We start from the raw sequence: 13,701 nt of genomic DNA, 5'->3' as shown, positions 1-13,701 counted from the left end.
AGTGTAGAGAAAAGGCAGACAATCATAAAGAAACTAATTCCTCTTAATCTCTTATTTAGCAATCTAAAAAATGATGTGATCTAACATTTGATTGGCTTTTGAAAGCTCTGTATTATAATTACCTAATATTTCAAAATTACTGATCACAGAAAAGTAAGCCAGACAAGACATTTCTATTACATCTTTTTGTCCATTCCTGAGTTTGAATAATTTTTTTTTAAGATTCTCTTGTCAAAGGAAACAAATAAGGTTATTGATACTTTTACTCTAGCTGAATTGGTTATTTAGCTTCATCTTCTATTCAAATGGAAGTTCTAAAAAGTTTTATTTCAACTGAAATATTCATTGCCAAGATGTATTTTTACTCTCAATTAAGGAGAGAATATAATATGTTTCCAATTCCTGTTCCATTTGTTCTGAATGATGAATGTCTTTTCCTGCTTAATTTAATGTCTTTTAGACAGTGCTTTGCAAAATTTCTTTAAAGGAATCAAAACAATTATCCAAGTCTATATGAATAGTTCCTGAGGCTTTTCTTTTGTCGGTCTGATATTCTCATTTTCACGAATAATTTTGCTTCAAACTACTAATGTTTTCCCCAAAGATATCTTTCATTTTATCTTTTATATGAAAAATTTCTATCCATGCTATTATTATCAAAAAAATATTGGCAAAAAAGTAAAATGCTGTGAAATTACCTCATTATTCTTCTGACTCTTCTCTCGTATTTTCACTTTGTCTCTTTCCTTATTGACCTCTGCCTTGCCTCTCATAAATCAACTTTATCAGGGGTCTGCATTGAAGGTCATTTAACATGGACTTAATTAATATAATAGGATTCCTGGATTCCTTATTTATTTATTTATTTATCATGCACCTACCATGAGAAGTGTTGATTAGCAAAGCAGGTATTCCTCAGCTCTCATCAAAATAATATTATGTACAATCTAAACTTTAACTTTACTGACAACTTATTTTAATTTGCATTAGTAGTTTGATCCCCATTGATATGAATATTTTAAAGACATGAAGAATACGGAGAATAGATATTTTTAACCTAAAGGTGACACAGAAAATCAGTGAGCCATCCCTTTCCAAATTTTAAATTCTTCACCTCCTTTAAAAATACAGTTACATCATATGATATCACTTATATGTGGAATCTAAAAAAAAGGTACAAATGAACTAATCTACAAAACAGAAATAGAGTTACAGATGTAGATAACAAACTTATGGTTACCGGGGGGTAAGGGGGGGAGGGATAAATTGGGAGATTGGGATTGACATATACACACTAGTATACATAAAATAGATAACTAATAAGGACCTACTGTATAGCACAGGAAACTCTACTCAATACTCTGTAATGCCTATAGGGGCCATTAAAAGAGTGGATATATGTATATGTATAACTGATTTACTTTGCTGTACACCTGAAACTAACACAACATTGTAAATCAACTATACTCCAATAAAACTTTTTGAAAAATACAATTATGTTTCTTAAGTCATGTAAATAGTCATGTATAATCTCTTTTAATAAGATTAGTCCTAAATTAAACATACAAATGTACCTTCCCATACATATAACTTTAAATGACACTAATCTTGTACCTATAATTCCCTCTCAAAAATATATGCTAAGTAGAGCTTCCCTGGTGGCGCAGTGGTTGAGAGTCTGCCTGCTGATGCAGGGGACACGGGTTCGTGCTCCGGTCTGGGAGGATCCCACATGCGCAGAGCGGCTAGGCCCGCGAGCCATGGCTGCTGAGCCTACGCGTCCGGAGCCTGTGCTCCGCAACGGGAGAGGCCACAACAGTGAGAGGCCCGCGTACCGCAAAAAAAAAAAAAAAAATAATAATATATATATATATATGTATGCTAAGTAAACATATAAGATGTCCCCATTGATTGCTGCTTTCTAGTATTCATGCCTTTTGTAATTCCTTTCCCTTGAATGTGGGCTGAGCCTAATGGTTGGCTTCTATTCAAAATATAACAGCAGAGGTGAAGGGGTACCAGTCCCATAATTAGGTTATTAAAGACTGAATTTCTCCTGTATAGTATTCGATACCAGGAATGAGTGGTCAAAGATCCTTGTTGGACCATTCCTCTGAACATTCCAGGATCATTCCCTGTTTTTACTGTTATGGTTATACCAGATTTAATGGTTAAAAATAACATGAATGTTGACTAGATGCTTACTTGCTTTACTATGATATATGCCCCTAGCTTGTCAATAACTCTCGGACATGAGTCTATTCATAGGCCAACAGCCTATCACAGAGAATGGGCTTTTCAAGGTAAAATACACAAAATGTTTCTCTAGTCTTCCTACAAGAATCTGAAATAATTTTCTACATGTGTCTTGGGTAAAGGAAACTTCTATACCCAACAACCATTCTGTGTTTCACTTTCAGTAGACTATTTAATAAAATAAATGAAATATTCAACACTATTATAAAGTAGGCTTTGTCTTAGATGATTCTGCCCAACTGTAGACTAATGTAAGTGTTCTGAGCACATTTAAGATAGGTTAGGCTAAGCTATGATGCTCTGTATGTTAGGTGTATTAAATGACTTTTTGACTTACAATATTTTCAACTTATTGTAAATAAGATGGGGTTATTGGGATGTAACCCCATCATAAGTTGACAAAGATCTGTACTTCGTTTATTTTCTATGTTCCTCCACTAGAATGAAAACTACATAAAGTGTTTCATTTCTGTAATTTAGCTGTTTCAAAACCCACACTTAGAACTGTGCCTCGTGTAGTATGACATTTTTGCTGAACAAATGATTAAAGTTTAAAATTTTTTAAATTAAAAAAAGTTACAATGGTAAATTTTCAAAAAAAGAAACAGTTGAAATATTGCTGATTTCATTTTAAATCCTCCTTGCTTTCTGAGCAGCATGATGAAAGCTTGCAAATATCCTATCATAAACTTTTAGTCTATATCTTGTAAAGAAAAAAATAGAATTTTATACTGGCAACATAGCTATTTTTGAAGACTTTATAATATATAGTTTTCTTTATATCCTAGTGTTCAACTACCTTCCTTTTTTTCCCCTCTTTGATCAACTATTACAAGTTTTTTAAAGCAATGTTGAAAACCTGTGGAGTAGTAAGTATTTTTTTCAAGTTAGAGGTAAGATTTCTATTTTATCAGTCAGCACAAGTCCCAGTTACTACGAGATATATTTCAAAGCCGATGCAAGAGCCTATGTGTATGCTAACTGAAAAACTGTATTTGCCTCTTTTTCAAATGGATTTTTTCTGAGCTTAAAATGAACTAGTTTTAAATATCCTGCCTTGTTACAATTTCAAAGATGCATACTTATTACCCTCATGTAAAAACAGACAGCAAAAGCATGCAGAGTATACAAAAGTTTTCTCTTAAACTACTTCTTCATTCTTTTTTTTTATCTTTTTAAGGAATGATTGCCTGTGGTTATATAGAAAATGTGAATATCCAGACACAGTAAGATTCAGTAAGATGCAAAAGTGATTCTGTGCATTCAACATCTGTCTCCTTGTAGGCTTTCAAAATAATCATGTAGATATCTCCAGCATTGCTTTTCAGTACTGTCATTTGGTGGGTTTTCTTCAAAGTTGGCTACAGTGCACTGAGTTCTGTACTGGACAGCCATTTGTTGGTGACTTAGATAATATTAATTTAAAAACATGTTTGTTAATGCATAGCCAATGCTAGAAATATAAATTTCAGTGCTGCATAACATATGATAAACTGAAATTTGCATACAGTAAAAAATTTAAAATAAATAATAACGCTTAATTGTCAATTATTCTGCTGGAGCAATTGAATGTTACATAGACAGAAATTAGGATGATTCTGTTAACTAAATGTGAAGCATATTGGACCTTGTAATTTAGAGGAAGAGTCAAGAATATAAATTTAAATATCCTATAGTCTATATATCTAAAATCTATAATTTATATACCTAAACACTTTATAATCTGTTTGAGTACAATTACTTCTTTTCTGGCACAAACTGATGTTTGACTTTAGGTAGATGTAGCAATCGAAATTAGCCAGGCTTTACTGTAATAATATTTGATTTAAATAAGTAATTTGTTTTTTGCTCGTTACATGTATTGTTATGTGTGTCAGGGAGGCTTGATACAATGGCCAGAGATATAGTAGATAAAAATAAAAGTCATTCAGTTAAATTTAAATATCAGAAAAACGAGAGATACCTTTTTAACACAAGTATGTCCCATGTAATATTTGGGATATACTTATACTAATTTTGTTATTATTTTAATCTGAAAATCAAATTTCACTGGGTAGTCTACATTTTTTGTGACACTCCAACTCTTGATAGTCACTGAGGGAATCAGGCTAACAGAACAGCCACAATCCCAGACATCACTGGTCACTATACCAAAGGAAAGGGGAGCCTGGAGATTCCATATCAGAGGGCAAAAAATCAGAGCCCTCAATTTAATTTTTTTTGCCTGTGCCATTACCCAGAAGAACGTTTTCTTTTTTTCCATTTCCTATTTTATGTAAATTAATTCAGCCTCTGGGAGTCCTCCATAGGTTTATAACCAGTTTGTAATACTACCCTTTGGGAGAATAAACTAAGGAGAATATGCCTCAGTATAATTATATTTTGTTCTTTATCAAAAATGAGAATACATTTTTTTACTAGCTCAGTAAGTATGGTTCTGAAAGATATAAAGCCTTTGGTCATATCTGTGTGATCATATGCTATATTAGCTAAGAGGAATGTTTGAAATTGCATAATTATACAAAATGTTAATTAAGTTGAAGAACAAAATAAAATGTAAAACAGGGGAGGCAGACATCTTGGCAAATAAAAACAAACATTGCTGGAATATTCCAATTGTACTAATATTTTTAAACTGTTACTGAAAACTATTTTTTAACAGACAGTGCCTCTAAGTCTGTTTTTAGAACAAGTCATGCATTAGAAAGATTTAGATCCAACTGTTGTTCCATATTTCTCTAACATTTCTTGAGAAATAAAGTTTGATATTGACTATATATTGTCAATGTCTCCCATAAGGGGAAAATTGAAGTATGAATTTGTAACAAACAGCTACTTAAACTTAATAATTTATTATCTAGATATTACAATAGTCAAGACTAGTCAATAGCAAAGTGGGTTAATTTCAATGATGGATATTTTGGTTGAATTTGGGAGAATATAGTAATCTTTTTTTTTTTTTAGTATTCAAATGTGATCAAATCTGGATGTGTTGTTTAGTTGGGGATGTCAAAATACTGCTGTGCATGAAGAATACAAGCAATGCAGATGAACAAAGGATCAGTTAACTAACATCTCAAGGATGATTTAAAGCATGTTTATCATTTGTCCTTGTGATAAAAAACCATCTCAATGTCTTTATTTGATTATTTGTTTGTTTTTATCTGGAAATGGAGAATTTTCCTTATGTCTCAGAGCACTTATTATTCCTGAATCTGGAGTTTCTATAGGCCTCCTTAATTTTAAGGATGTTCTAGTATAATTTGAGAGGATTACTAAGCGAGGTGATAAAGACTTAGCACTTTCTTTTCTGCTTTAGGGTCTGAAAATATTTCTAATCTTTGTGAGTAGTAATTATTAGATTATTAATTTTGTTGAAAAGGAAGTGATGACTCTGGATTACATGCCTCTTTTTATCTCTTAGTCCGTTCGTCCTGCTAAAACAGAATACCGCAGACTAAGTGGTTTATAAACAAAGAAATTTATTTCTCACAGTTCAGGAAGCTGGAAAATCCAAGATCAGGCCCTTGCAGATTTGGTGTATGGTGAGGGCCTGCTTCCTGGTTCCTAGATTGCAACTTTTTGCTGTGTCCTCACATGGAAGGAGGGACAAGGGAACGCTCTGGAGCCTCCTTCTGAAGCGCATTAATCCTAATCATCAGGGCTCCAACCTTATGATCTAATCACCTGACAAAGTCCCCACTTCCAAATAACATCCTATTTGGAATTAGGTTTCAAGATATGAATTTTGGGGAGACACATTCAATTTACAGCAATCTCTTCCTGTAAATATAACATTCCATCATTATTAATAGTAATTATTTATATTTTAGGGGTATATTTGAGCTTCAAAACCTCATTGTTAGTGTTAAAGCAGCTATATATCTATTGCAAGCTTTAACATATATATTCATTTATTTTTTAATACCACATTAAGCTTATCATAAAATAAAACAATTACTTACCCAAACTGTATGTCTTGATTATGTTCTCATTATAATATATAGGTAGGCACCTCTTATTATTATTATCATTAATAATGTATCGACGCTATCAAGGTTGTGGGAGTCAAGGCTATGGAAAATTGAGAAATATTCTATGGAAATCCACCAACGATCATCCTGTTGCATAATTCAGAACTTGATATTCATTTTTGATACCTCTCCAACTTTGACACCCAAGTTTATCTCTTATCATGTCCTGTCAATATTATGTCTTATATATCCTTCAGGACATCCATTTTTCTCAGTATTTATTACTACCATTCCAAGTATCACCATCTCTTTGTTTAAATTACACACCAGATTCCTAGTTGATTTCCTCTCAATTACTGTTAGCTTCTCCGGGTGTATTATCTATGTTTCATCAAGGGTGCATATTTTTAAAAGCACAAAATGGTTTCCCATTTTTTAGGATAAATAAGTTTAACACAGTTTCCAATTTCAAGTGATCTAATTCTTGTCCACCTCTGCCACATGATTCTATGTTTCTCTACTTTTTGCTCCCTATAATCCAGTAAAGAGCAAAGCTCCTTATAATAGCAAACCCTTTTATCACATTTCCCGAAGGAATTTTTATTTCTTCTGTTATAGGATTATTACCCACTAGGTTTCCTCTGTAAGGAATGCTCTCACTTTTTCATTCTCATAGAAATTAGGAAATATAAAACCAGGTAAGAATTGGTTGAATCAGATGAAGTAGCTAGACTATGCTGATAGTATTAACTAAATGGAACTAGTGGTCTTGAGACTTTCTTAACCTAGAACTAGGATAAGAGCAATTTTAATAGAAATAGAAAAATGACCATTGTATTTAAGTATAGATAATGGATTATTGCATTATAATGGATTATTTACCTAGAAAATTATTGAAAACTATTCTCTGGAAAAATAGTTATCTGAAATACAAGTTCAGTTCTATTTTAGAGTTCATATGAAAACTAGCATTGTTCTCCAAGGACATATTCAAATTTAGTTCCAGAGATGAGGACATTTGATTTCAGTTGTATTTTAGAAAAAGGGCGATTGGTGAGATGAACTATAAAGATCCTTGAAGCTCTATACTTTTATGAGTCAGTTTCTTCCTTCTTCATGGAATTGAATCATTTAACTTTTAGTTCCAGTCACAGGAATAAGAAACTTCAAGTCTAAGTTCTTTAGAAAGAGCGCTGTTATGGACCAATTCTTGAAACCTTGCCAAATTGTTAACATCTCTTTTTCTGTTTTCTTTAAATGGCACTTCCCAAAAGTATCCTTAAGACTGCTTGAATATTAATTAGCTAATGTATGAAAAGCACTATAGAAATACTAAATGTCTCTGCTAATGTATTAACTGGAAAGTTTATTTGCTTCAATCTTTTAAAGCACCACTATTCTTTTTTCTTCATATGCAAAACCAGGAAAATACAACTTTAAACAAAAGTTCGTTCATTCAAGAAAAATCTAGCTACTGTCAATATGTGTTAAGCAGTGTGCTAGGTACTAGGGGTCTTGTTTTAACAAACATTCAGATATACTGTCTTGAATTTATCAGTGAAACAACAATACTGTTTTTTTTCTCTCTCACTGAAAATATTATTGTAATAATATCAGACTGAAGAACAGTATTCTCAGCTAGGTTTAAATTCATGGGTACATATTTTCAATTCCACCCTCCAAACTTGCCTTTTTAAAAGAACAGCTCTATTCTTTTATCTTCTCTTTGTACACTCAGTAACTCTCACAAATAAATCAGAGAATGTTGCATTTTTATGTTCTAAAATATGGGTTTAAAACATACTGAACCTCACTTGGAAGATGGTTGAACAGATTAGAAATCTATGTTGCTTCTTTGTGCACACTGTCATTTGTTAATATCTGTAGGCATCACATATTTAGGGTAAACATGCAGGTTAATATATTTAAATTAATAAAATTTAAAAATGGCATTTAAAGTATTTTATTTGCCTAACTTTTCTTCTACCTGATTCAATTTCCATTGCATTTCATAATAAAACATATCTTACATCAGAGCAGGGGAAATATGAATGCTACATTTTTTTCAAGTATAATGACATTAATGGTAATTCCTTGAATGTGAGGGAGGGGGTTGACAGAAAACTTTTAAGTGAGTTTTGTACATTACAAAAGTAAGTTTAGTTAAATGGCATAATTTGTAAATCAGGCACAGATAAATTATAAAATACCAGAACACTCTAAAAGAAAAGAATAAATGTGGGAATAATTGTTAATTTCTGTGCATTTGAAACCCTTATTCTTTCTCCTGAGAACTTGTCTGACATATAGACCAAGTAAAGGAGACAACAGAACTTGTACATTAAATATGTGATACTAAGTTTAATATATTTCTCAATTCTAGAAAAAATATAGAAGTTTGATCTTTTTCTTCCAGCTCTTGATGGATTATCTTTGTTCCCTTTTGATGTTTATATCCCACTAGAGAGACCAGTGTTGCAGAGCAAGAAGGAGAGAGATCATGCAGACTTTTCTAATCCAAGTAACAACTGTGGTTTTATTCCATTTGCAATAGAACCCCCAGTGAAAGTTTTAAAACACTAGAATGAATAAGCTGATTTGCATTTTAAGAATAAGAATGCTGACTCCTTTGAATGATGAATCAAATGAGTTTAAGAATGGAGACAAGAAAATAAGTTTGGTAGCTATTACAGAAACCTACTTAAAACAAGGTGAAAACTTGAAGTAGGCTGTTGGCCACAGAGATGGAGAGAAGTAAGCAAAAAAAGTCATCAATATAGAAGATAAAAGAGTCAGGAATTGATGATTCATAAGTGGTCCATAATAAATACATAGGGACAAGTAAGATGGATTTGAGAATTTTTGAATATTTGTACTGTTGGTTAAATTAAAATAAAAATATGAAGCCAGAATCTGTTTCCTGGAATGAGCTGGAGTGAGGAGAAAAGAATATTAGTTCTATTTTACACATGTTAATTTGGGGAAGCCAATTAAATATCCTCATGCAGTTCTCCATCATAGATGGATAAATGGATCTGGGGATACAAATATGAATCAACAGGGCTCCTGGATGAAGATGGAAATGCAAATCAAAACAACAATAAGATATCGCACATCTGTTAGGATGAATGTTATCAAAAAGACAAGACTTAACAAATGTTGACCAGAATGTGGAGAAAGGGGAATCCTTGTACACTGCTGGTAGGAATGCAAACTGGTACACATATTTTTCATTTTTACCCATTTTCTAAAAAGTGATTGTTTTTGTTTTCTATCATGTATGTGACTGGATCTGAAAAGTGTAAGAGAATTTTATGTTTGCATGTCTAAGGTGAAAGCATAAATGTTAAGGCCTCAAGAGTTTAGAGGTGTGGTGCCTTAAATCTGAACCCTTAGAAATTGCAAGGAACATTATAATCTATGTCTGTAAACTGCCTGCCTCATTCTGACCCAGTATTTCCTCACGTATTCCCTGTGATAAAACATGTGCTTAAATTCCTCCTTTTTAATTAGTATTTTATATTTACTATATGCCTTAAAGTATGAGCTATACAGGTTCATAGTAAAAATAGAAGAATTTGGAATGTAACACTAAATATTGAAAAAATAAATTCATGATTTTTCCCAGGACTCAATCCATTAGTTATTTGAATAACTGTAGAGAAGATGTTTTTCCTATCATTACATCTCAATAATTGATACATCAAAGTTTTCCTTCTCTGTCTCTGAGGAAGACCAATATCCACTTCTTACCAATATCCAGATCTCCTTTTTCTCCCGGTCCTATGTGAAAGTCTGTGTATGACTGGTCTGGCCAATATGCATGATGTGTGATGTTCTGGAGTTGAGGCATTGGGGACAGTTCCATGATACTCTGGTCTGTTTCCTCAAGGGGGAGGCACTGTGTTGAGAATACAAAGCCACAGTATTAAGGTCATCAGGTTCACCGAGTCACTGCATGCAGGATAGGTGTCCTGGAGAATTATGTGATCTTGCAGAGAGGGCTTTGCATGAGTCAAAAACTGACTGTATTGTTTTGATCCAAGTTGGTTAGCAGATTGATCCAATTCCTAGGGTTGATACCTTTTTGGAACCAATATACTTCCCATCTTAGTGATCTCTCTCTTCAGCTTTTAACACAATTGAATGCATTTTTATTTCTTTAAAAATTTTTTTCTTAGGTTTACTGATGTAAAATTGACAATGAGAGTGCATATATTTACAGTGTACAATGTGACATTTTGGTATATGTATACCTTGTGAAATAATTACCACAATAAAGCTAATTAACATAATCATCTCATTACATAGTTATAATTTGTGTCACCTTTTACTTACTTATTGCCTGTCTGGTTATTTTTTTAAAGAACCATGGAGCCTTCAGCAGGTTTCTTTCTGCCAAAGAGCGTTTTCCTTTCTTCTCTAGGAAGACAGGGTAAAGAGCTGATCTCAAATTAGGGACTGAATTGGGTCATCTCTGGGCTCCAGTCTACATAAGATTCAATCTACCTCCGGTCTGTCTGTTCTTGGGGCATGTTATTGGGACATTTTAATCTTTGGACTGGGAGCCTGTCAGATCTCTTTTTCCTCAGCCCTGAAAACCTGGGAGATTCTGACCTTCAGAAATGTTAAGTTTAGCTCTCCAGATGTTTGCCTCCTCCTGTTTTTAAATCTTGCAGATATGTTGAGGAAAAAAATAACTGTGTTTTGAGACAGGCTCCATTTCTTTAGTAGATCTGTCCTAAGTATAACTCAATCACAGGAGATATTACTCAGTTTAGTAGTAAACAAGCCACCTGCCAGCAGATTGAGATTCAGAATTTGTCCATTGGAAAAAACTGGCTCTATTGGGGTATTCTCACATTGTCTGTTTCCTCTATCAACTCTGTAAAGTTCCAGAAGACTTACAGCTTTTCTTACTTCCAGTGGAGTTCCTCGGCATGGGCTAAGTCTGACCCAGAGCCAAGCCCCTCCTTGGTCCCAGCTTATAATCGGCAAATATCATTAAAAGAATATAGCCAATGATGGGATACTCAGCTAACACATAAGGAGAGTCCCCCATCTCTGGAATTCCGATTTGATTCATTGGTGCTTCCACTGCTCTTTAGTGTCTTTAAAATTATAATTTTTGCAACGGAATTAGCTTTGCTAGTCGTTGCAGTGGAACTGTTACAGTTGTTATGATCTTCAGAATACAATATGAATATGAATAAATGAATTAAATGTATTCTGAAGATCATAAATATAATAATAGAAGTTATATTACTATACCAGCTTCTAATGGATCTCACTGCTTCAGACCTTAACTTGTCCCCACATCAGAGTACATTCTCCCAACAGAAGAAGGCATATGGTTCTTTAAAATATAACGGTGTGGTGCTTCTCCAACCTTTCTAGTGGCTTCTGTGCACATTTAAATAAATCTATAAACCTTCCTATGGTTTAAAACGTTATATTATCTGATTCCAGAATGCTATTTTGGCTTTTTAATTCCAGAAGTTCCAACAGGAACTACATATCTATTAAAAATAGATTCCCATTTTCAGGCTTTCCTATCATGGCATCTATCACCCAAGATTATGATCCCCCGCCCAATTTCTTCCCAGTTTTGTACTTGCCTAGCACACATTGATCATTTCTCTTATCTTTGAAAATGCCAAGCTTATTTTCATCTCAGTTCTTTATCACTTGCTCACACTCTGTCTACAGCTATTGCATTGGTAAACTACTCCTTATCATTTAAGTATCAAATCAAATGTCACTTCCACAGAGAAGCCTTCCCCAAGCACCTTACTTAAATTAGCCTCTTCCCATCATGCTCAACTATAATACTATTTTATATTTTACTTCCTTTACAATACTCAACCCTACCTGAAATTATCTTTTTTATCTGTCCATTCTCTACTGCATACTTCCAAATATAAGGAAAGCTACAATAAACTTTCTTGTACCATTTTCTTTTGACATTTGTCATTATTTCTAGAGTGTGTATCTGGAGCAAATCAAAGTTTATATTGCCTGTTTTTGTCTTTGAATCATTTTGCTATGTTTTGAGAGAAAGATTTTACCAATTTACATTTACACAAACAGTATTTGGAAGTTCAATAAAGTTATTAAATACAAATAAAACAAAAATATTACACTATTCTTTATTTAAATTCCTTGAGCTTTAGTGTTTAGTGATTGAATATTTTTGTATACTTATATAAGTAGAGAAAAATTAAATTAATTTCTCTGGTCTCACGTTTTTTATGACCAAGAAAAATGTTCAACGTAATACAGAGAACATTTTCCATACATACACAAATCTGTATTTATATACCTCATGATTCAGATTCAAAATGCACTCTACATGGAGTGAATCATTCAAATTTAAACCTATAAAGTGACATAATAATGGCTAAAATGAAAATACTTTTATTGTTAAAATGCTTCAGAAAATATTTAAATTAATTTAAAAATTAGAAATGAATTATTTCCTTAGCTAGACTGTATGGATATCAAAGAGTTTTATTTCATTTTAATTCCAGATATTTTATTAATTGCCAAGGAGTGTTATTCCTTAGTAAGGCCAATAATTTTCAAATGCAGTTTTTGCCCAAATGTTGATTTATGGCTGGTATATTCAACGTTTCTTCCTCACCTTTTAGTTTCTGGTTTCACCTCATCATTGTGACTTCTAAATATTCCCTAATTGGGAAGAATTTTTTTGTGTTCTCTCAATATGAAAAGTAGTCATGAGGCAATAAGAAAGGCTCTGACCATCTCCCTTCCCAACTATCACATCTTCTAAATAGGAATTTGATGCAGCTGCTGTATTTGCATTAATAAAATCAGCTGCTTTCATCATTAAATTCCACCCACTGCTTAATGCCTAGAGCTGCAAAATGAGAATTTCAGCATGAGAATTAGCTGAAAGAGGCTCAAATTAGAGAAGAAAATGCAGCCTTTGAAAACATATATTACCACCCATAATCTTGCATAGTGGGAAAAATCACAATTAGCCCCTGGCCACGTATGGAATACACCAAATTCCTTCACAGAGGAGGGAATTTAAATCAAAGGAAATTATGGGAGGAAAGTTAAGTCTGTGTTGTATTGTTGGGTTAAGTAAACACTGATGGAATGGAGTCATGAGTGTCATAAATGTGATAAACTTATTCAAGATCTGAATTTGAGAATGGAGTCTAAGTTCTGAGAAATTGTATGTCTGATTATGTACTACACTAGATAATTTCTAAGTAAGAAACATTTAAACTAAATTAAACATTAAATGCCAGTGATATAATCATATATATATATATGAGTCATATATCTTTAAGTGTATTTAACTTTAGAATGTGAAGATTACAGAATGAAGAATAGACTAGGAGAGATATAAGCAGTAAGCTGGTAGCCATAGAAATTATATTGTATGGGTATCTTTGGTTTTAAAGCCCCTTTTTACTATATAGTAAATATAAGAACCGTA

The sequence above is a fragment of the Aethalodelphis obliquidens genome, unplaced genomic scaffold (genome assembly GCF_003676395.1).
Source record: "Aethalodelphis obliquidens isolate GAN/ISIS:26980383/991018 unplaced genomic scaffold, ASM367639v1 scaffold1, whole genome shotgun sequence".
Classification (NCBI taxonomy): Eukaryota; Metazoa; Chordata; class Mammalia; order Artiodactyla; family Delphinidae; genus Aethalodelphis; species Aethalodelphis obliquidens.
The sequence above is the reverse complement of the archived record's forward strand: the minus strand, read 5'-3'. Positions refer to the sequence as shown.